The sequence below is a fragment of the Boleophthalmus pectinirostris genome, unplaced genomic scaffold (genome assembly GCF_026225935.1).
Source record: "Boleophthalmus pectinirostris isolate CB_2022bp ecotype Guang Dong unplaced genomic scaffold, ASM2622593v1 HiC_scaffold_14, whole genome shotgun sequence".
Classification (NCBI taxonomy): domain Eukaryota; kingdom Metazoa; phylum Chordata; class Actinopteri; order Gobiiformes; family Gobiidae; genus Boleophthalmus; species Boleophthalmus pectinirostris.
This window is the reverse complement of record NW_026571047.1, coordinates 9809878-9833698: the sequence shown is the minus strand read 5'-3', so window position 1 is coordinate 9833698 and position 23821 is coordinate 9809878. Positions and strand designations below refer to the sequence as shown.

General features: G+C 39.8%; 1 pseudogene; it reads right to left on the bottom strand.

Moving 5' to 3' along the window:
- Positions 1 to 22323, bottom strand: part of LOC110159569 (protein shisa-9B-like) — a 29622-nt pseudogene extending 7299 nt beyond the window's left edge.
- Positions 22324 to 23821: the final 1498 nt, after the last annotated feature.

Below are 23821 nucleotides of genomic sequence, written 5' to 3'. Positions count from 1 at the left end.
GCACTTAACTAGCATTATTTATAGACCCATAAAGATGACACCATGAGGCAAGGGTACTAGTAAGAAAAGTAAGTCTACTCACAGTGAAATTTATTTTATTTAGAAAAAAATCCAAGAAACTGTTATTTATTAAATGCACGATAAATACATCTAATGCCATATTTTGGAACACTCCAGACGATGCAATTATATTTCCATGGAGACAAGCAGGTACCAGACCCCCTCTCATCAGCAAAGTTTTTGTGTAACTTTAAATGTTGATTCTTCCTTTTCTAACAAAATAAATGGTGGACAATAAAGTTTAAGTTAAAAGTTGAAAAAAAAAGAAGAAAGAAAATGGTTACTTTATGTACTGAGTTGGTTTAATGTTTCAGAAAGACGAAACGTTTCTGAACACCTAGAAATCTATTCCCAAACAGTTACTTGTATTTGCATGCACATTTTCTACTCCATACACGGATTCTGATAGCATGAGGATAATGAAAAACACTATTTAGTTTACACAATGTCATTCAGGTAGGGTCCATAGTGGTCCATGGGTGTTGTAGCGGCCAAATTTTGCCTTGTGCAAGGTCCGTTATGGCTGCAGCGTGTGTGGCGTCTCGGACGCGTGTCTTCCATACAAAGAGTCCAAATACTGTGTTCCTTAGTTTATTGGCGTACCTTACAGCCATCCAACAATACACAGATTCAGCACTCAATAGATCACGGTCAAAAGACTATACCTTCACACTGCAACACCTGAGTGTGTCTTTCTCCCCCCTTATATAGGGGAGTAAATTGTGTAACAAATTACAAATAGCGCCACACAGTGGCAGGAGGTAGACAGGTGTAAAATGGCTCCAACAGGCGTATACTACTCTATGTGTGCTTATACACACCAACATTGGGTTAAACTCATGATGTTGGGGTTGTTGTGAGTAAAGTGAAGAAAATCCAGATATGTTTCAACATAGTCAAGAGTTACTTCAACTATGACAGTGCTGTAGAGTAAAATAAGTAGTTGTTGATTCACAGTGTTAACGTCAAACACTTAGAACGTGTCTATTTTGAATATTACACTACATCAGTGTTGGGCTTTTGTAACGTTTCCAGCGGGAGAGCTACAGTCCGAGAGAGAAGACACATATTATCGTCCAAAACTAAACTAAGCTAAGAGCTAACAGTGCTATATAATAACTATATATATATATATATATATTACACATACATATATACATATACACACACACACGAGTGGACAGATCTAAGGCTGTAGCCGCCATGTGCCAAATAGGAAATTCTCCAGGAGGCTTTTCCGGCTACTTCCGACTCTGGCTTCAATGGACTTACATTAGGATCTTGTGGCTCCTCTCTTTGTACCTTCTGCTGTGAGCCTCGACATTTTGGTCTAAAAATGTTTGTATTAACTCGCTTTACATGAACCTGATTTTTTTTTTTTCACTATTTTGTCCGTCAAAAAAATTCTATTCATAATATAAAGCCTGGCTCCAGATTCACTCCTGTAACCGTGAGCATCACGAGTCTCATTTGAGCGGCGCTGAACTCTGTGGGTCACACTCGCTTAGTCCACTTCTTTCATACAGTCTATGCATACAACATGGCTTGGGAATCATCGTAAAGCTGTTGTGATATGATCTGCCCATATATATGTACACCCATAATTTTCAGTGCCGCTCAAATGAAGCTCATGATGTTCACGGTTACAGGAGTGAATATGGCGCCAGGCTTTATATTATTCCATTCCATTTTCTTCCGCTTATCCGGGGCCAGGTTGCGGGGGCAGCAGACTGAGCAGGGCCTCCCAAACTTCCCTCTCTACACACACTTCCTCCAACTCCTTCAGAGGGATCCCAAGGTGTTCCCAGGCCAGCCGAGAGACATAGTCCCTCCAGTGTGTCCTAGGTCTTCCCCGGGACCTCCTGCCGGTGGGACGTGCCCAGAACACCTCTCCAGGGAGGTGTCCAGGAGGCATCCGGAACAGATGCTCAATCCACCTCATCTGGCTCCTCTCAACGTGGAGGAGCAGCGGCTCTACTCCGAGCTCCTCCTGTGTGACTGAGCTCCTCACCCTATCTCTAAGGGAGCGCCCAGCCACCCTGCACAGGAAACTCATTTTGAGCGCTTGTGTCTGTGATCTCATCCTTGCGGTCATTATCCAAAGCTCATGACCAAAGGTGACCGTAGATTGACCGGTAAATTGAGAGCTTTGCCTTTCAGCTCAGCTCGCTCTTCACCACAACGGTCTGATACAGTGACCGCATCACTGCCGACGCTGCACCTGTCCACCTGTCAATCTCACGCTCCATCCACCCCTCACTCATGAACAAGACCCCGAGATACTTAAACTCCTCCACTTGAGGCAGGGACTCTCCACACACCCGGAGAGGGCAAGCCACCTTTTTCCAGTCGAGAACCATGGCCTCGGATTTAGAAGAGCTGATCCTCATCCCAGCCGCTTCACACTCGGCTGCAAAAAGCCCCAGTGCTGCAGATCTTGGTTTGATGAAGACAACAGGACATCATCTGCAAAGAGCAGAGATGATACTGTGGTCCCCAAACCGGACCCCCTCCGGCCCCTGCCTGCGCCTAGAAATTCTGTCCATAAATACAATGAACAGAACCAGTGACAGGGGAGGCCCTGGGGAGTCCAACTTGCACCGGGAACAGGTCTGACTTACTGCCGGCAATGCAAACACAGCTCCTGCTCCGGTCATACAGGGACTGGACAACCCTTGGCAAAGGGCCCCGGATTCTCCTCTCCAGTCCCTGGCATAGACCTTACTGGGGAGGCTGAGGAGTGTGATTCCCCTGTAGTTGGAACACACCCTCTGGTCCCCCTTCTTATACAGAGGGACCAACACTCCGGTCTGCCAGTCCAGAGTTACTGTCCCCAATCGATGTTGCAGAGATGTGTCAGCCAAGATCCACAACAACCAGAGACTTGAGATACTCAGGATGGATCTCATCCACCCACAGGCTTTATATTATGAATAGGATTTTTTGATGGACAAAATAGCAAAAAAAAAAATCTTGTAGAGCAGGTTCATACCTGCTCTATTTTTAGACCAAAATGTGGAGGCTCACAGCAGCAGACACAAGATCCTAATGTAAGTTCATTGGAGCCAGAGTCAGAAGGAGCCGGAAGAGCCTCCTGGAGAACTTCCTATTTGGCACATGTCGGCTACAGCGTTAGATCTGTCCACTCATATATACGGTCTATATTTGTATGAAAGTGATGATGATAATGATGATGTATAGAAAATGTCTAATTAAAAATGTGTGTAATCATATTATGTCTAAATGTGTATGTTGACATTCAACATCCAAATTTTATGTTAGCTACTTCTAAACTCTTTGAGTTATCTGACCAACTGCATGTGATGTTTATAGTTTGTTTTACCCGTATTGTTCATGTATTTCAACAGGATAATAATAATTTAAAAAACATATTTTTGGTAATATTACATGCGAATATTACAATGAAATTGCAAGAAAACAACCAAACCGGGTCATTTTTGACCCTCTTATGCATATAAGGGTTAATGTGGGTAGGTCTTATAGCTTTGTAACCAGCACCATTTGATTCCCTGACCCTGAAAATGTGGGTATAGCAGTTAAAATCACCATTTCAACTTATTCAGAGGCTGAGATACTTCAAAAAGAGTTTTTTTTGGCGGCCATTAAAAAAAAATTCAATATGGCCGCCATATAGACATCTGGGCAAATGCAAACATTAATTTTCTAACTCCATATACTATAACCTTTCCAAAAATATATAGTTAAGCAAATCCCCCAAAAATTTCGGATAAAAAATGAATATAAGGAACCGGACTAAGCCCTCAAAGCCCCGTGACAAGTGTCCATGATGCTCTTCACTTTCCGGACCGGGTTACGGCGCAGCGGCGCACTGCCTTTAGTGGGACTGTAGAGCGCTCTCAGCGGCTACACTGCAGCTGATTTTGTCGGAATTCCCGGTGTTTCTGCAGGCTGTACATCACGGGCAACGGGGACGCGGTATACGATCTGTAGCCTGGAGTGGACTGGGCACCAGAGGAGGTGGAATCGTCTCTTAACTTGGACTAAACCCGCATTTGAACAGGTCTAACCCGACACCCGCATACGTCTAAACCAGGTGAGTCCCGCTCTGCCTCAGCTCCATCTCGAGGAGACCGCAAACAGCGGGTCCACAATCTCACGCAGCCCCGATCCAAACGCCCTCACACGGCCCTATCTCTGTCTGCACCCAGTGCTGATTCCCCATTTCCAAACGAAAATCTAATGACCGTGACACGGACCCTCGGTCTACACTGAAGTGAAGGGCAGGTTAGCATTCGTTAGCTGAGCTCTTCCGAGTTTTCACAGTGTTTTTCACACTTTGGGGCTGCATTTATTCGCTGTATTCACATGTCTTTTAATAATATCTTATAAACGTGCACACTTTTGTGTGGTGTGTTGAGGTAGGATATTGTATCAAGTGGGGAATTACTAAAATTATTTGAATCAAAAGTTTAGTAGTATTCTGTAATAATAAAATATATTCAAGTATGATGTCTTACCCAGTACAATGTCTTAACATGCTATTGACTTTTACTCAAAAAGAGTAATGATGCATTCTTTTTTTGTATTTTCTTTAGGGTGAGTGTCTTGCTGCTGGTTCACATGCATCCCCAGCCCCTGAAGGCTCAAAGCATTAACCATCTTGTCAGAGATTTGCAGGTATGTCATGAAATGGTTAAATGTGGAACTGAAATGTAACCTCACCAATAATTTCTTAATTGACTTATTGAATTTTATGTGCTAAGTAGTGTACTTTTTGCCTTAATCTCATTCTATTTTTGTGATTAATGGCGTTTAGGTGTTTTGTTTCTTGCATTTAAAAATAATCTTTCTAAGGGGCTACATTTTTTCCAAATTACCCTTCAAGTTATTTATTTTAATGGTTCCTGTATACAAAAACATACAGCTCATGCAACAAAATAACCTGTTATTAGGAACAAACAAATAATGATATATGCACCATATTATATTTACTATATATATTTACTTTTTCATTTTTATTCATGGCTCATTAAATATTGCATAGCCCGTTTTGCAAGGTGGTTACTTGAATATGTTATATTTATTCTATTCTAGTGTAACATGAAGAATACTCTACACTATTTCTACTTCATAAAGTGTTAACTTTCATTATACACAAATCTTAATCAGTGTCAAATTCAACTATGAGGAGTGTGGTTACATCACTTTCCTAGTGTTGAGTCTTCTACACTTTGGAAAGTGTAGTTTTAACTCATTTTATTGTGGACCCCATATGACATGGTAAAAGTGTTAAAATTAACTATACGAGTTGAATTAACACTCTTGAAGTTGCTGTGTACTTGTTCTGATACGGCTCAAGATCATTCTAAAGCTATTCAGAAAAGATTCATTACTGTCCTGTGAATGTGACTTTTTTTTTTAGTACCGATACTTGATCTAGTTTCGATACAAGTTTTAGTATCATAGTGGCTTATCCCAGTTAATCCATCACAGAACTTGCGGATTAACATGTCCAGTACATACACTCTACTGCGTCATTAGCAATGTGTGAAACTCCCCAGCGTTCGATTTGAAGATAAAAGCATTATATCAAACGCCCCTCCAACTCCCCCAGCAAGCCCAAACACAAGTTCACTCCCAGCTCACTCCAATGCATTCAAACGATTCACAAATCAAGTGGAATACATAAGAAGAAGCCACACTGTATGAATATAGTGTTGAATTTTTGCCTGTGGGTTGTAACCTGCATACATTATCATATTAATTTCATGCACAAATGAGTTGAGCCATAACACGTGCAGCAGGCATGTGTCCCACTTCCTCTCACACATTCTACTACTGTTTACTTTCTCTGAGCAGTTGGTGTCGATACAGTGAATCTGAATATGCTGCCAGTCTGCTAATTGCTAAGCTACACAAGCCAAACTGAAATGAGATCTGAGAGGAGGTACAGGAAATCTGCCGTCACACTGTATATTGGCCGGATGAAGTCATTATGAAACTGTAAGGTTGAAATGATGGCGTGTGCTTTAATTTGACCTTTGACCCCCCTCCCTGTTTTATTAACATTTGGGTTGGATGTGGAGGAAATTATAAGACGAATAGCTCTATACGGGTTCTGTTAATTAAAACTGTCACTCTGATTCCTCCAGTAGTTAGCCAAGATTAGCATGTGAATAATTTTGGAGTTCCATAAAGATGGTTATGTAATATATGTGGTTGTGGCTAAGATCTGTTTACTTTCTTAATTCTTAATAGTACTGCCATATGGCTACGATTATTCAGTCTATGGATTTCAGAGTGTTGAAAAAATAGAACTGTTGTCATAGCAACCAAAAACTCAAATATGTCAAATATGGAAACAAATTATATGACTAAAAACCCATGAACCCTATGACTTTTGCACTGCACTTCATATAAGATATATTATCATACAATTTTGGGAATATGGAAGGAACAAAAAACTCCAGTCAGTCCAGCATCAGTTTTATATCATTATATTATATCATTTATGTAATTTTATTTTTATTTTTATTTATTTTATTTATCATCATATTATTATTATTTTACTGTAGCCAGAGCTAACTTGGATCAAACTGACAGAAGCAAGGCTGCCAATCTGCATCATTGGCCCCTCCGACCACCACCATCACTCACTCACACACCACTTTCATACTAGGCAATATGGGTGAAGTGCCTTGCCTAAGGACACAACAGTTTTGGCAACTGGCACCCTACTGTGGCACCTGATTTTCACAGTACTCTCCCATCCAAGTACTGACCAGTCCCAGCCTTGCTGAGCTTCTGAGCTCTGACGAGATCAAGCTTTGACAAGCCGTTATGGCTTCAGTAGAAGGGCGTAGTAGGAAGCAGGAGTAGTATTTGTTATGTTGTTTTGTATATATCTGCAACTCTTTGAACTATTTAAGAATTTCTATTAATTTTGTTATGTCTCACTGCTTTTGTTATTTTTAAATATTTGCTGTGAGTGACAAAATATTGGGGAGTGCGAATGCAAAGGATGAAGTAGTAGGATAGTGGAAGTATATAAAAAAGATAAGTATAATCAACATCCATTTTCCTCTGCCCTGCTCTTTGTAAAATCCTTGCAGTACAGTAGCATGTGTGCGAGCGTACTGTGTGGTGCAGTACTCACCACTCCGGCTGCGCAGTATCCGGGCTGAAGTCCCGTTGGCCCTCTCAGAGCTCGGGGGACTAGCACTGCTGTTCTCCACTGTGCTCACTTCACTGCCCTGCTGCTTCAACAGCTCTGTCAGGGTCCTGTCAAAGCACATAGGAACTTAATGTACTTGTAACAATCCCTACATAAAAAATACATACTTTATTTTACTTTCCTGGAAGTTCTAACCTGAGCATCCTTTTACCTACTGGCAGAAAGATATGACAAAAATGTATCGCATTTCTTTCCTTTACTGAGCAGTTTTTGTTTTGGTTTATTCAAAACTAATAAAACATACACAAAACAAACATTTGATATTCATTTCCTGAACAAAAATAAAACAAAGGTACATTGTGTAACTTTACTGGTGGAGGGTCCGTCCAAATGCTTTTCTCCATGGACATGTTATTGCTTTGTCTGGAATGTGTGACAGTATGGTATTAAGCCTTTCTATCTTCAGTTACATGTCAGATCTGTGGTGTGGCAACCCCACTCACAGTCAGACTACATATTTTTCTCTGTAGTTTTGAGCTCTAAAACCACCTGTAATTGAATAAATGTAAAGTAGAGCTGTTTATTGTCATACTGTGAAACGTTCCAGGCAGAGCAATGACATATCCATAGAAACAAGCAGGTGACAGAGCCTCAACCAAAAAGTTGCACAGTGTATCTTTAATTTACTATTTACCCCAAAAAACTGTTAAATTTGTTCATCCAAAGTCTGATCTTTGCTTCAAACCACAAACTTTTACTGACAGAGGATTGGACCTCTTAATTAACAAGACCCAAGCTGATCTCTGACGATTAAAAAATACTGAATCTCTCAATTAAAATTTTATTATTAGCCCAATGCTTTTGTTGATTCAATAAATGCACTAATTTGGAACATTTTTTTTTTTTTTTTTTTACCATAAATGAACAAATGCCATATAAAATATAATATTTTATGAATGGGAAAAAAATCCTAAAAGATCCTCTCCATTAACTTTTATGTTCTGTTCATTGTGTTTTGACAGTCTAAAACCTGATTTGATTTGAGATTGTAACACAGATGACCACTCTTCCACCAAAGTTAGGACTGAAACGTTTTAGACTATGCAAGAAAAAATAATCACAATCATAACATTACCTCTTGTGACTTCTTTAATGTAATAATCACATGCACATATTAAAGCACCTTTGTTTGTAAATGGTGCATTCAAGGACACCTGTTCCTGAGTATTAGTATTAAACATGAGCCCTCTGATGTCAGCAGCTGCACAGTGGATCCATGGAACAGTTGTGGCAGATGTGAGGACATGTGTACAGTACATCTCTGTCTGATCTCAGGGGAATTCTAGACACACTCTCTTTGTAGTTATTAATTCAGATGTTTCAGCAGTGCAGGTGTGGAGGGAACACAACAATCCTGCTGACTATAGGGACTCACTACAACTTTGGCATTTTAAACACAGAAAAAATACAAAATCTGCTCATTAACAAATGCTCAGTTCTTACTCCTAAGTAATTAAAAGAAAGTTGTCTGTTTAATTGTTCGGACAAATTTGCATCAAGATAGCTCAATATTTTTTTTTTTTTTTTGTTTTTTTGTTTTTTTTTTTTTTTGTTTTAGCTAAAAGGTACACAATCCAACTTTTATGGTGGACTGCACACTACCTGCTTTTCTTGCATGTATGGTTCTGCAGTATGGCATTAAACTACTGTACCTACCCAGCAGTTTTTCAGTTACAGGTGTTTTTATTGCTCAAAAACATAAATACTGTGTGCTGGGTTGCCTCTCCACTGATCTGACCTGTAACTTGACCTGGTGCCATCATCTGCTTGTCTCCATGATGATAGATATGTTTAATGTAATACTGTGGAACATTCCAGGCAAAGCATAGACATGGAGACATGCAGATGGTGGAGCCTAATTTTAAAAAGTTACTCCAAATTTCTTTTTTGTAGATTTTTCTCACAACTTAAGAGTACTTGCACTCTGAAGTTTTTAATTGCAGTTCTCATTTCTACAGAAGGCACCTCTGCATAGAGATTTCCATATGCTTCTAATAAACGAGGACTAGCTGATAAAGTACTTAAACATCTTGTATTTGTTCTTGTACATTATTGCTATCGACACTCCTCTGAGTAAACCCGTACTTGGTGTCACCTCCCTCTGTCTCTCATTACTTTGAATAAACATATTCCCGTCTTGGTGCGTTAGCTGGATTTACAGTGCTGATGGATTCACAGCCTTGATCAATAATTCAAACATCGGTGCTTGTGTTGTGCTAATGAAGCCCACATACTTACACACACACACACACACATTTAAGAACCCCACAGTGACAGCCAGGGGGCGCTAATTCTCCTGCTGGGAGATGTCAGTGATCGTAACAAGAGGCTCCTGCAGGGACTGTGATGGCTGTGACTGCTGTAGTGATAAAACATATTGCATCTTTAATGGGATATTCTACAGTCATAAATAAGTCAGCTTGGTTTGTGTACTGTTTTAGGTTTATGAAACTGGAGTGTTCGAGCAGTGTGTTGGGTTTCCATGCTTCTTGGGGGTAGATAAATTTCCTAGGGACTGATTCTAACTTTTACCTAAACCCTAACCTTAAGGTCCTATATTGTGCAAAATTGACTCTTATGCACTTTTAGCCTTTTAGACTGTTGTTACCTCATCAAAAACATCCCTGGAGTTGTGGTTTGTTTCACTCACACATTGGAGTAACACTTTATTATTAGTCAGTTTACATCTTCAGAGCCCAAAATGCTCTATTCCACCTTGTGATGTCATGTAGTGGTAGTTTATAAGTTAACAGTTTACCTTTTGTTCAGTAAAGATTGTCAGTTCTAGGGCTGAAATTATCCAAATGATTTTAGTGACAGTGTATAAGTTCAAAAACACGATGGAGCACTTTCTGTGACATCACAAGGTGGAACAGAGTGTTTTCTGTTTGAGAGAAGAACTCAGAAGCTTAAATATTATGCAGGGTTTGTGTTAAACACATGTGAATGAAACAAAAAACAACTCTGGGAAAGTTTTTGATGAGGAAACAATATTATAACACAGATCAAAAAATAATATGGGCCTTTTAACCAATTTTAATATAGGCTTAAATGAGGGAAATTTATTCTCAGCATTTGACCTATCTCTCCCCCTGTGCCGCCTGGAAAATCTGTCAGGAGCGGTGAACTGATGCTGGATCTGGGAGCCATTTCCATGATCTTGTTGCTAGGCTTGGTCAGGATTACCTAGGCTAGGTTGGAGGATTTAACCTGTTGTGCATGTTTTGAAGTGTCCAAACTTCACAAAAAATCCTACATGCAAAATTACACTCAAAATCTAAAAAAAATAAATGATAGCCAAGAAAAACATAACAACTCTAACAATAGCTATATATCTTCCTCCTTGTTTTGTCTACCTATCTTGCAGTCTGACTCATTGGTCTACAGAGCCGCCGGGCCTCTACCCAGTCTTCTCTTGGCTCATCCCTCAAACAACTTGCTGATTTGGACTTTTCATCTGCAACAAAAAGTGCACCTGTCTTGGGGCTATGTGTGGAGATATGTGGAGCATTGGTTGAGTTTTCTGTCGGGGATGGGAGGAGGAGGAAGTTGTCGTGTGGTGCTGTGCCAGACTGACTGAAGTGAGATAGTAGTGAGGTAATTAAGGTGTCCAACTGAGAACTCAAACTGGTTGTGTTTTGTTTCATTCACACAATTTTAACACAAAAACACTGTATGTTTGGGCTGAGTTCTTCTCACAAATAGAAAACACTCTGTTCCACCTTGTGATGTCATGTGGTAATACGGAAAGTGCTTTAATGTGTTTTAAACTCCATAACTTTCACTAGAATCATTTGGATGATTTCAGCCCTGCAATTTTAAATTTTTTTATTGAGGTAAAGATAAACTAGCTGTCAACTTGTAAACTACCACTACATGACTTCACAAGGTGGACCAAAGCATTTGGAGATATAGTGGCTGCACTAGAAAAGGCTAAATTAAAATGACTTAAATTAATAACATTTAATTATTTATTTGAGTCGATTCAACTTGACTAGTAAAATTATCTACCAATGGAATAAGTGTTTTCCTTAATTCAAGCAACATTCAATTTTGTGTATTTTAAGTGCAAAAAGTAGAGGAAGATGTATATTCATGTTTTAAGTACAAAAAGTCTTATTCCACTGGCAAATAATTTTACTTATTAAGTGAAATTTACTCAAATCATGATAAAAATGTTTGGTTTGAGGTGGTAACAACATGGCTTAAAGCTCACAAGAGTCCATTTTGTGTAATATATAACTTTTTAAATTACAGTTTTGGGTCACAATTTGTCCAGCAACCATGGACACTCATACAAATCACAGCACGTTAGCAATTATCCCTACTCACTAACCACACTACAACTAATTTGTGGATACACAACATCAATACGAAATGCCAGACTAGGCTACAGTTATATTCAGGCCAGTGCAGTTGTCGGTAGTTGGCGTCATGTAGTAGTGACGCACAAGAGCGCAGTATTGAGTGTGTAAAAAGTACAGATGAGTAGAACAGAGTCAGAGCAGGGAGTACCAGTGACACTCGGCACCTCCCAGTCAGTGATAAGTGAATCAGTGAGGATAATGTCATGTTGTGTGCTAGCTCCACTCTGAACATTTGTACGTGATATTCTGTACACTGGATGGATCTTATTTGATTCAGTAGTGGAGCTTCATTTTCTACAATAATTTTAACCTTTTGACGACCATCCATGATAATCATCACCAATCCATTGTCAGGATAAGACATTGTAGGATACTGGTCTTCAATTGGCTTAAAGGTGCATTGTGTAACTTTTCTGGTGGAGGGTCCATCAATTGCTTTTCTCCATGAAGATGTTATTGCTTTGTCTGTAGTCCAATCCAATCTGCTTTATTTATATAGCACATTTCATAAACAAAACAGTTTCCAAAGTGCTGCACAATACAAATAAAACAACATATCCAATAGAAATATAAAATAAAGCTAGTTCTCGTTAAGACAATAAAACTAGTAAAATCAAATAAGAGCAAAAATACCAATAATAATAATAATAAAATGGTTATTAAAAAACAAATAAATTAAAGACACAGAGGACCACACAACTCAAGCATGTTAAAAGCCAGAGAAAATGGTGTAGTGTTTCACAGTAAGGCCTTAAACCTTTCTATCATCATGGAGACCAAAACAGACCAAGTTACAGGTCAGATCTATGGAGAGGCGAATCCACTCACAAGCTAAATGCCTGTATTGAATCTATGAGCTATAAAACTATAAAATTTAATAAATGTAAAGTAGATTTATTTAATCTCATACTGTGGAACATTTTAAGCCAAGCAATGACCTATCCATAGAAACAAGCAGGTGATGGACCCTCCACCAGAAAAGTTACACAATGCACCTTTTAAATAGATTGAGAAAAGAAAAAAGGTACAAAAATACAGGAAGGAGCAAGCTTTAAAACAGAGCAACAAAAAAACCCATCCAAAAATGAGGGACAGTTCCCACGCAAGAAAGGCATATGTAATAGTTCGATGAGTTTCATTTTGTCTTCCAATAATTTATGTTATTAGGTTCTTTTTTCAGACTTTTTCAGAGTTTGTTTTCATACCTGACAGTTTCGACTGCTCAGTAGCGGTCCTTCTCAGTACATCATATGTATTTCTGGCAGTGAACATTCATTTAACAAACTAAAAATAAAGGTGTTGTCATGTATTCAATGTGGCCAGGTCTTGGCCCTTGTTAACATTGTGTCTTCGTTATGAAAGTAAGTTCGGAAATCCAAACCCCTCTCAAAACTACAAAAAACTTGCATAGTCTAACCTGTCACATGCACTTTAAGGTGAAGCACTATAGCTAAATCTTACTGTGTGTGGGTGCCTTTCCATTGATCTAATCTAAGTTGCACCACCTTGTTTCCATAGTAATAGATAACTTTAACACTATATGGTTGGACAATTCAGCCATAATATCTCCATGGATCCTTACCCTAAAATGATTCAAGCGTATACTACTTAATTCAGGGGTTCGGAGATAGCCTGACTCATTGTTAAAGTGCACTATGTAACTTTTTAATTAGGGGTCTGTCACCTGCTTCTGTGGATATGTCTCTGCTCTGCTTGGAATGTTCCACAGTATGACAATAAACACCTCTATTGTACATTTATTCAATTATAGGTGGTTTTATAGCTCAAAAATACTTAGAAAAACATTCTCTCTGACTGTGAGCGTGGTTGTCTCTCCACAGATCTGACCTGCAACTTGGTTTGCTTTAGTCTTGGTGAAGATTGAAAGCTTCAATACCATACTATGAAACATTCCAGACAAAGCAATAAAATTTCCATGGAGAAAAGCATTTACGGGCCCTCCATCAGAAATGTTACACAATACACCTTTAATAAACATAAATGTATTAAATCTTACTTCATTAAGGCTAATTAAAGTAAAGTTATGATAAATTGTAAATCAGATTTTTTCTTCACATTCACAGCAGATGTCTTTGAACCACAGTCGACCTGTTACGCCTTCTTGACCTTTTCTTGAGGGCAGAGCGCGCAACGATTTCTAATGTGGAGTGAAAAATAATTGCACGCATTTGGCTCCTATATTTATATGTGCCAGTTGCTGCGTCGTGGAGTGGCTGGTTGTTTTTAGCTGGTCTCATGTTGGTTGGGAGCGCCTAGCAGATGGTCCATTGGAAGTTTGGAAGCGGATGAAATGGAGCGAGGGGCCGGCTCACTGTGAGGCGGCTGCTCCTGTGAACTCAACTTTTGACTGTTGCGGGGCTGAGTCACAAAGTTTTACACTAAATCCAGTGTTTTTGTTTTGAAGAAAGAGAAAGTGTCACATGGAACGTCACAGGTCAATGTAAGGGAGAGCCAGAGTGGACAGGATGGAAGTTTGTTGTGTGTATAGTCTGAAGAACTCAAAAACTACTGTTCTAACAAGGAGAGTGTTAAAGTCACAGTATATAACTTTTTGTCAAAAAAATGTAATGTGGGTTTTTTTGTTTTAGTTTTTTTTTTTCATATTTTTCAAATGTTTTTATTACACTGAAAAACATATGAAAACATGCATGTTTACTTTACTTTACTATACCATAAAATGTATCCATCTCCATGGAGAAGGTTCTAGTAGTAGTAATTTACTAGTAGTTTTAACTTTCTATTTCCATGCAATCATACAGGTGATGTTCTACCTCCAGAAAGTTACATAATGTTTCTTTATTGATGGTATTGAATAGGTTATGCAAAATTAACTGGTCTATATAGTTTTTCAATATTTGTGAAGTAAGCAATTCAGTGGAGATATAGTAAAGAAACTATCTCTATCTGGTTCTGCTGCTGCAGTGACTGTAAGTATAATATATTTTTTAAGAATCAACTGGAAAGTACAGCATAACATGGGTGAAAGTGAGTCTAGACATTCAGCTAATATTCAAAACTACACCAAGGGCATTTCAAGGAAGTGGCCAGAGGGGCACAGGCCACCCTGGAAATCTGATTGGTCACTCAGGTGCCATCTCACAGAGAGGCTGATTCTCATGTGTAATACATTTTCTAAAAATATTGCATGTCATTATATCAAAAAGAGGAAATAGAGATAAATATTTATATTTTAAAGTACTTATAGTTATTTATGCACAACACTTTATGAGATTTAAGTGTTACATTCTTAAAATTCTTGCCTTGGGGTGGCCCTGGTTTTGTTTTTGTTTCAACCGAACAGAAGCTCTTGAGTCACTGACCCACATTTGAGCTCTCTTAAAACTCCCTAAGTGCAGGAAGTGGAGGCTTCAGGGTCTGATTTGGCCCCTGTGATGTGAGCAGAACACAAGGGGTGACATTTCTTCCTGTAAACGGCAGGGCGGGTGCACAATGATGTTTGGACTGGAAAAGTGTCCTCGCTCACGGTGCAGAGGCAGGTGAGAGGAGATGTACTGGGACAGTTCACTCCTGGGGACATCACAACACACCACAGGAACGCAGCTACTGCTAATGTCAACATCCATATCCATGTGTGCTCTCACCAGCCACACGTGTTGCTCATTTGGCAGTTAAATGCATTACTGCACTCAAATAATGTTAAATAAGGTCAGAAAGTATTTTAGACATGCAGCGATTTTGAGCATAACTTGAAATATTTTACCTCAGTATTACCTAAAGTATGCATATATTACCCTACCTGGTTTTCCCATTTTGGTAAAGTTTATTATTTTACTTCCTGGTAGTAAATATAGACCAGTGCTTGTGTAATTGGCAAGACTTATACAATAGAACTTTTTGTATTAACATCTTTCAGTGCAGATGCACGGCGTAACTTTTCTGGCCACCTTATTTCTATGGAGATGTTATTACTTGTTATAGCCCTAGTTACAGGTCAGATCTGAGGAGGGGCAAGCCTGCTTAATAAGAGCAGTAGTATTTTTTTGAGCAATAAAAACACCCATAATGAAAGAAATGTTAGATACATTTAAAGCCATATCTTGGAACATTCAATCATCTCTATAAACAAAGGTCAGTTTGTCATAATATATAAGGATGGTTTGAAACGGCATGTTGAAGACCTCTTAGTTGCGTGCAGGTTTAGTTTATACATACTAATGTATTGTATTGAGTATACTGTGAGTGCCCCAGTCAGTGTCATTGCCCTTAGTTACATAATATTCTGTCACTCTATAGGTGCTATCGCAGTGCCAGGGGTGACATGTAATCACACACACGTATAGATCAATGTATGTTGTAATGTTGATGTAATGTTAATTGATCTATGATGTAATAATAAAATGACCTGTAATAACAAACTAAATAAGTACGCATATGTAGTACACATAACTTTTCAAGTGAACGGAAAATCTCCTGTTTTCCTTTAAAGACATGTTATAGGATCTTCCAAAGTGTGTCCATGTCTATCTCCAGAGAGACAAGCAGCAGTGTTACTGTGCTTAGTTACAGGTCAGATATATGGAGAGCTGCTCGCAGTAACATTTTCAAGGGATTTTGAATAATAATGAAATAATGCTTCCTTCTTCCTTGCCTTTGCCCTAACACTCGATTTTGTGCATTCCTTTGAAAGGAAGTCCCATACGAAATGATCAAGCATTGAGGGAGAGAGTCTGATAAGGATCTTGACTGTGGGGGAGGTGCAGGTGGTCTCTAAACAGGTGTACATCACACCGAAGAGCAGCCCCATGTGCTATATGCATCAAACAAGTTTAGATCCATGTTTGTTTAAGTTTATGTAATCTAAACATGGTGATTTAGACATTAGTTAATTATAAATGAAAGAGGAAATGCTACTGAAATTTAAAGTTATAATTTTGGGGTTTAGAAAGTTTTGAAGCAAGATATATAAAAAAAAAAGTCATATATATATATATATATATATATATATTTTTTTTTTTTACTCACCAGTGAGACTGATCTGAATCTGTACTATGAACACTTGTCAGCCCCCTTTATAAGATATAGCATGAGAATGATTATAAAACTGTACGTATGGTGACAGTTGTGGCTCATTTGTTCGAGTGAGTATTATTGGTTCATATCATATGCAGAGAGAGTTTTACAGTAGGCTAATGGCATAAAGACATTGGTGTAAAACAGAATATAACATTATATAATATATAAAATTCAGGAGACTTAATATTTTATTTTAACACTGTCAAAATATTTACACAGCACAAATACTTAAACTACACAGAAGGTGGTGTTATAATATGCAACACCACTGAATGTGTTGCCCACTATTAAACTGAAGAAGAAGCTGGAGTGAGTGAAGTGCGTCTGAAAGCAGAGTGCTGTACCCGTATGAAGGGACCTCCAACGGGGACTTCACAGTGGGTGTAGTGTGAGGGGTTAGGTAGGACGACCGGTTTGGGAAAGGGCCCATGTTTCACATCTGACATCTACTTGTTAAACCTAATTCACTTACAGATAGGAAAATATTCAAATATTTCCTTGGAGACAAGCAGGTGATGGAGCCCCCTCTTGAAAAGTCACAGAGTGCACCTTAAAGCAAAACAATTCTTATCACAAATAATAATGATTGCTGAACTGTACTCAAACTTATACTAAAATAAATAATCTGCATCCATGCAATATATTGCTTTTATTAACATGCTCTTGCACAGACTGATTGTGGCAGGATTTAGCATTTTCCGTATGTCCTCCTGTGCAATGATACATAGAATGGCACGGTGTCTGAGTGGGTAGCACTCTCTCCTCACAGCACAAGCACAATAGGTAAAACCCTGACCAAGCCTTGCTCAAGACCTGGAGATGAGTCACTTCTCCTGACTGCCCCAGTGGCATTGAGGGATGGACAAAAGCAGAGGACAAGTTCTGCTATGAGAACAATAAAGTGTAGTGTTGCTCTGTTCCTTGGCATCATAGTCTGAAAATGCAATCAAGTGAAACTATGAAATTAGCCTGATGAAGACACACTATTAGACCTCATATGGAAAATATATTTAGTATTTTTAATTTTCCAAATGTTTTTGTCTTTTGCCAACATCTGGAGCTAGCACACACACTTGCACTTCACACATGACTGGCTGTCCCACACATGTCCACATTAGCCCAGTGAGCGTATCATGTGACCCCAGCCTTTTCAGCTCAGAGCAGAGGTATGCTAGCACCTCCAGGCAGGTTTAGGGGCCCTCTACGAGAAGTCTGGTGCCGTTTTTGTAGGCTATCATAATGGTGATAAGGACTAGGCCTATATAATTCTATTCATTTTTAAAATCTAGATGAGCAAAAAATACTGTTTTTAATGACAATTTAGTTTACATTCACATTGCAATTAGGTCATTAAAGTGATTTTTTGTTTAAAATTGGGTCAGGGCTATACATTTTCCTTTAGGCCGGATAGGTGCACAACATGCCACCTCTTTTAACACAATTTGGGGTTGCACAAAATATCTGGATTTCAATACTGATAATATAACAAATGCTATATTTAATTTTTGTGAAAAATAAAATACAAATGCGTTAACATTGCTATGCAAAACCAGTACTGACTGGACTAGTCCTAAAAAGTCTAAACCAGAATTAAACTAGGACTAAAGAAAAAGACAAAAAAAAAAAAAAAAAAGTAATATGCTATGGGCCAGATCAAATCGTGCAGGGGCCTGATTTTGCCCCCAGGCCACAAGTTGAATAGGCCTGTACTAGATCATTAGGAAAATGTAATTAATATTTGAATATTCACAACTCTTTATAATTGTATTATTACAAAATCCACTACTATGCAAAATATAATAAAACAAGTAGCCTACAATTTTTGTATTTAGCTAGTCCCCAGCCTATCTACACTCTGCCACCCTATGGGGTCCACTGACTATTCCGACATCCCTTCATTACGACATGTCTCTATTTAGACATGCCAGTTTTCCGACACTTTTTAGTATCACAATGCCGACACATCATGTATGGTGTTCTCCGCAGATCGCCTACATGATAAAATGACTTAAGCATAAAGGGCCCATGCAGCCTTTGTTTTAGATTAGATATTTTCCTGCCACCCTATAATGCCATTGTTAGCATTGCTGTTGCTAACTGAATACAGTTATATACAGTGGTGTTTGCATGGAGATGACTTGGAAATGAGAAGGTCAGGAATAGCTTAGCGTTTGGTGGCCTTTTTATCAAATGTGACACGTGTGACCCCAGGCACCGCTCCGTAGCGTTTGTTAGCATTGGATTAGCGCGCCATGCTAGCACACGTAACCTAGCATGGCGATGCTGGAGGTGGCATTAGGAGGTGTGTGCGTATCCTGTGGATCATGTGGATTGGGACTTTGAGAGCTGATTCAGAAAAACTGCTGGGTTTTTTATGAGAGTTAATCAGGCTTTCAGGACGCTCTCGAAAAGTCCACCGCCGAGAGTCAGCAGTCTGACAAGAAGAGGCTTTATCGTGGGGAGATTGTCATAAACTGTTGATGTCTTCATTACATTTTACATTCATTTTTTATACATTTGGGTAGAGTTGAGATGTTAAATATGAGCGAAGTTTGAGTTTGTTCACATACCTCCTTATCAACCACAACAAAACATGCACTAAACTGTATAGCGACTTTGAGAATCTGGAAAAACATCCGGAAAAGCTATTAACTAATGCTGTTTGTTATTTTAAAAATCATGAAAATGTCAAATTCTTCTAAAAAAAACCAAAACAAAACTTGCTGTGCCTTGCGTAGAGTGATAAAGAGCAAAAGGTGTAATCACTAAGCTCTGTGTAAAGAAGTGGACTACAGGAGTGTGATGGCGATAGTGTTCGATAGTCCAGAGAGAGTTTGTCTCCAGTCAGATGAAGCTCTCCGGGCTAACAATTATAGGACGAATTTGGAGATGAGTACCATATTAGGAATAGCACTGATTTTTGGACAAAATAGCAGAATAAAGACACCAAGTTCAAATAGAGTGGGTTAATACGGACATTGTAAGACCAAAATGAGCAGCCTGACAGCAGCAGTTACAGAGAGAGGGCTGACGTTTTTTCTATATCTAAGTCAATTGGAGCCGGAGTCAGTGGAGCCGGAAGCGCCCCATGCTCACTTCCTATTTGGAACACAGCAGCTAGCAGGTTAGGTATTTCCAGTTATATAGGCCTATACAGTCTATGGTAGGGGTCTCCAACATTTTTTCTCCGATGAACTACTTTTACAAAACAAAAATGCCAGAGAGCTACTAGTTTTACCAACCACAAGCTTATTAAAATTATATATAAGAGCCACAGCGAGCCTTAGATGAAGTACAGTTAAAACTGCCTATAAAACATACACCATTATCCACTTATTAGTGTACAAAATTAGGCATCAAAATAATACATGTGCAATGGTAATACGCATTTAATTAATCAGATTTTACATATTCAACACATTATGTGTAATTCAGAAATCCCTTTCTGACCTACTTGGAAGGTGGTGGAGAGCAACAGGAAGCTCCCATGCTACAGGTTGGAGACCCTTGGTCTATGGTCTAAAATCTTTAGTTACTGAGGCAGGAAAAATGGGTAAATGAATGATGAAAGAATTAGCCAATTTTTAGTGTGATAAGGAGTTGTTCCCAGCAGGAAAAAAATCCAACTGGAAGTAGTGATTTCCATATCTAGTTTCACATGTGAGGCTGTGTTCTAAACAGAGTTTTGGACTGGGGGATTTGTGTCAGCGGGCTAATAAGAGCAGGAGCGCGCAGGCGGAACAGTGTGCCGCGGTAAAGCTGTAATCTTTCGTGAAATTTGTCTAATCTGGAGGAGGAGGAGAGCTCATCTGTCACCATGGTGTTTATGCTCTTTCTGTTTCAGAGAGGTGTGGCCCACAAGAAATATTAATCCACCATACACTTTCTGTGTGTGTGTGTGTGTGCGTGTGCGTGTGCGTGTGCGTGCGCGTGCGCTTGTGCGTGTGTGTGTGAGAGAAAGAGAGAGTCTAAGGGAGAAGATTAGGACCAGGGCAAGTTCGAATGCTCAAATTGAGATGCAGAAGCAGTGGGGTGGTTCAACAGAGGGTGCCATGATGGATGAGACAAACGGGCACAAAGAGGTGGTCACCAAGTCATATTTTATAATGATGAAATGGAATAAGAGTTAAAAACATTAAAGAATGTAAGGATAGGAAAAGTTTTAAAGAAGACAATTAGGTTTTGAAAGTTCTGGGGAAACAGCTGAATGTCCCCAAAAGAACTACCACCTTGCTCTACATTAGATAAAATTCACATAGAACATTATATTGCAAAAGAAATACTGCAGCAATGTTGTATTTCAAATGCTATTTTTATTTCATATATAAATCATGCTAAGAAGCAAAGCAATGGCACATACAGGGTCAAATACAGAAGCAAATGTCAATGAAAAACAAAACATGGAGGACAGAAACAGAGAAATGAGAACACAGAAAATGTCACATTAGCAACAGTAAAAATGCACAAAAGCTAAAATAATACATGAATCATTTGTATGCAGGACATACAAGCCAATTCATGGCAATGCTAGCACCTCTGATAGCAAGCAACATTCAGTTTGACATGAATTGTGTGACACAAGACGGTGAGAAAGCCAACAGAACAGGTTTGTGGAGGTGAATATGGTCGAGCAGGTGAAAAAATTATGGGAGACATGTAAACACATGGACAGCCACACAGCTACACATGCTGGCATACATGCTAGTTAGCATGTATTAACACGTGTCTACAGGTGTAACTAGTCACTGCTTCTGATATGTTGACGTTAGGTTGGAAACTTTGGACTAAACACATGCCAGGGCCATGTACTTATAGATGCTGAGTATACTTGTGCTATCAGTAGGTTTGGATTCTGTGCTCAGGGTTGCCACAGGATGGATCTCTTTATTGGGTCTTTATTGTATTTCATTTTGGGTGATGATTGTCTGAGCGTTCAGTAAGGCTCAAATCCCAGTTTAGTGGTAAATCTAAAACAGATAAGTGTGGATCTGGTGGACATCCTGCTGCAACCCTCTCCTGCCCCACACCCTGCCCCACACACAGCTCATGCAGCTCACCTGGAGTTCAGATCTGCCTGAGCAGCTGCTGCTCCTCCGCTCCCTCCTCGGCTCTTCTCCAGACCCAGCTTGGTGAAGATGCCCACCAGCACCATAATGGCCACCACACCACAGATGATGTAGACGATGAGGTGAGTGCGGTCACGGTCCTGGTCGCCCTGGCCCTCGGTGATGGTGGCCACAGGTTTGCCTGTGTTGGCCCAGATGGGCGTGTCGTAGTTGTTGCAGATGGTTTGGTCCAGCCGCTGCTGTCTAAACTGGCAGCAGAAGCGGTAGAAGCAGGTGCCGCAGCAATACAGAAAGACCCCTGCGTTACAGTTGAATGGAGGGTCCCACTGACCCATTACATCATAGTAACCCTGACAGCGGGTCCCGCCCACTGGGGGGCCGTCCTCATCGTCAGGGTCCCCTCCGCTGGTGGGCGTAGACAGGCCTGTCTCAGGAGGAGTGTTCTGAGTAGTCGCTGTGTACTTTGCACTGGTCTGGTTGGCCAACCTGGTGGGGTCGATGAAGGCCTCCCCCTCCGCGTGACTGAAGGGTTCTGACTGAGGGAGGGAGGGGTCACGAGGAGGAGCAGGAGGGACAGGAGCAGGCCACAGGGGGCAGGTGTGGAGGACACCATGCTGCTGTGAGACCCTCACTCCCAGCACTGCAGCCTACAAACAGGAAGGACAGGTCAACAAGTGTCTTTGTATAAGGCTGCTGTTACACAATGAGACTGGGGGAACTGCACACCTCAGTGTATTATGGATTACAGCTGAAGGTGTAAATAGTGGTAATCTTCTTGTTTTTATTTGTAAAAAGTAGCTTCTATGGATGATCGAATGATCAACACACAAAGGCACAACCCTTTGATATCAAATTATTTTATCCAAGTTTGTCCATTCTAAAATTGGTGTTACATTCTGTAATGTTAAATTAAATCTAGGCTGTGATTGTCACCAAAGTTGAGTTCCTCCTGCACTCAGAGACACAGGTCTGAGCTGGGCACGCTCTGTGGAGTTAGATGTCATTGATTTTAAGCCGAATGGTTAAACACATGATGCGCTCATTGATCTCACGTTCTTATGGAATCAATAGTGAAAAGAGGCCAGGGACGTTTGAAACAGGTCAACTGGCTCCACAGGCTAATCACAGTGCTTTTGAACTCTTCTACATCATAATTCTTTGCATAATTAACAAATAAATAATACAACATAAAACACATCAAAGAAGCTAATTGTTTGTTAAAATCGCACTCAAAAATATTTTCCTCGAATATGTCAAACTAACTCTGCCTTAATAGAAAGAACATTTAAAATACTTACGCTTTTCCCGTTGGCAGCAGTCACACTCCTCCACTCACTTCTCCAGATTTGACAGGGTTCACAAATCCCTTTAATAAAAACCTCCCCAAACTTTAGCCAGCATCATCCTTTTCTCCCTTCACTTTGCCTCTCTTGTGCTCAAGTCTTCTCCATGATTTGGTCCAAAATCACATCACCTCAAACCACAACTCCCCACCACAGCACACAGGCACTGCTCCTGTTTGGTCTGCTGGTTCTGTCCCTTCTGTGTCCAGGGAAAGTGGAGAGGCGACGGGCAAAGTCAACAGTTCGGACGCGAATGAGATGAGCTCGCATGTGTTTACCTCGGTGGCTCAGGGAGAGAGAGTTGTGAAGAGAGTAACCAGGAGAGAGGGGGAAGAGAGGAGGGAAGAGGGGGAGGGAGAGAGAGAGGGGGGGGGGGGGGATATCCAGCTGCATCTCTGAACATCCCCGGAGGACAAGAGCTTGGAGGACTGATTCAAACAGACTGGGAGTTTGAGAGACAAGAGTGGAATACATAGGGATTTCTAAAAAGCTTCAAATTATTTTAACATATATCAGAGTTTTTATCCAGTGTTTGACCAGTCAGTTCAGTCAGTTTTGATCAGTCTTTTTACAATTACAAAGTGAAATGTTGACCCTATTTCAGTTTTCAACATAAACTATTAAAGGTGCACTGTGTAACTTTTCCACATGCTCGTCTCCATGGAGATGTGATTGTTTTACCTCTAATGTTCCACTGCATGATTTTAAACATAT